The sequence below is a fragment of the Gopherus evgoodei genome, chromosome 1, assembly GCF_007399415.2.
Source record: "Gopherus evgoodei ecotype Sinaloan lineage chromosome 1, rGopEvg1_v1.p, whole genome shotgun sequence".
In the NCBI taxonomy this organism is placed as follows: Eukaryota; Metazoa; Chordata; order Testudines; family Testudinidae; genus Gopherus; species Gopherus evgoodei.
The window spans coordinates 362,328,710-362,330,313 of NC_044322.1; positions in this window are offsets into that span (position 1 = coordinate 362,328,710).

Consider the following 1,604-nt stretch of genomic DNA (forward strand, 5'->3'; position numbering starts at 1 on the left):
GAAGTGCCCAAAGGTGGTGTTTGGTTTTCCCAGATTACTGGGTGGGGGCTCAAACTGGTTCTATTTTCAGTTGTTAGGAGAATCCCTTAGGCATTGAAATCGGCCTTTGTTGGTACCAGCTCCACCAGGCAGAAGGGTTACACGTGAAATTGGGATGTGCATTTATACCCATCATCCTCCCCTACCACCATGAAATTGAACAGCATCTGCTCTGATGCTTCCTATCTAATTCCAGAATGAGCGTGTTTTAGTCTTTAAACACAAAAAATATAAAATCTAAACAACTACTGTAGCTCTAGTGTTTATGACTATCCCAAACTGTGAGATGCTTTCAAGGAGAGTGTTAAGCATACAGCTTTTCCTGAATACTTCAAAGAGGAGGATTTCTTAATGGTGGTGAGAAGTGTCAGATTGACTGCAAGGGTTGTGGTGGATTCTCCATTGCTGACCATTTTTAAATCAGGATTGGATGTTTTTCTAAAAGATCTGCTCTAGGAATTATTTTGCAAATGTTGTAAGGGCCTATGTTATACAGGCCGTCAGATCAGAGGATCACAATGGTCCCTTCTGGCCTTGGAATCTATGAATGCATGTCTTGGATAATGTATTTCTCTCTTTGAGCCTGATGCAGAGGCCAGTGGAAGTCTTCAATATTTCTGTTGACTTCAACGGGCTTTGGCTCACGCCCCTTGCTCCACAGAAAGCATATCACACGGGCAGAGGCTGTGCAAGATTACCCATGCTACTCACCTATGTTTTTCCATCCAGAGCTAGATGGTTGAGGGGGATCATTTCTTAGTGGAAAGGGTAATTGGTTCTCTGCCATCCTTGGCCTCTTGGTAACAGCTGCCAATTGTGGCAGTGGTTTTGTGCTGTCCCACCAGAAATTGGCCAGGTCCCACCAGCTCATTTCATACAGGCCATCGAACAACCATCCAATTGTAGAACTATTACTATTAAACATTTATATTACAGTGATGTCCAAAGACCCCAATTAAGATGTGGACCCCTCTGCACTTGATGCAGTACAGACAAATAAAGAGACACTTAGGACTTGTCTACAAAAACACCGCAGTGGTGCTGCTGTAGCGCTTCAATGAACCTGCTGCCAACACCAACGGCAGGGGTTCTCCTGTCAGTGTAGGTACTCCACCTCCCCAAGAGACAGTAGCTAGGTCGGTGGGAGCGCTGGCTACACCAGGGGTTAGGTCGGTTTAATGGCGTTGCTCAGGGATGTGGATTTTTCAGACCCCTGAGTGACAGTTATCCTGACCTAATTTCCTAATGTAGACCAGGTCTAAGTGTGTGCAAACCAACCCAGCAACCAAATGGCTGGTTCGGGGATTGGCAGAGATCCTATGATGATGGAGCACTATACAAGTGTCTGTAAGTCCCATCCTATGGAGTGTATTATCCCCATTATACCCTTGGGTCAAAATCTATTTAATATGAGCCATTCGGATGTAGCTTTATTCCTAATATATTTCCAATGAGTTCTTGTACTCAGTCCTTACTCAGCACAACTCCCATTGTCTTTGCTGAGTCAGGCCCTCAGGATTTGGCCCTTTGTTAATAGTTCTATCTGGCACAACACAAAACAGTGA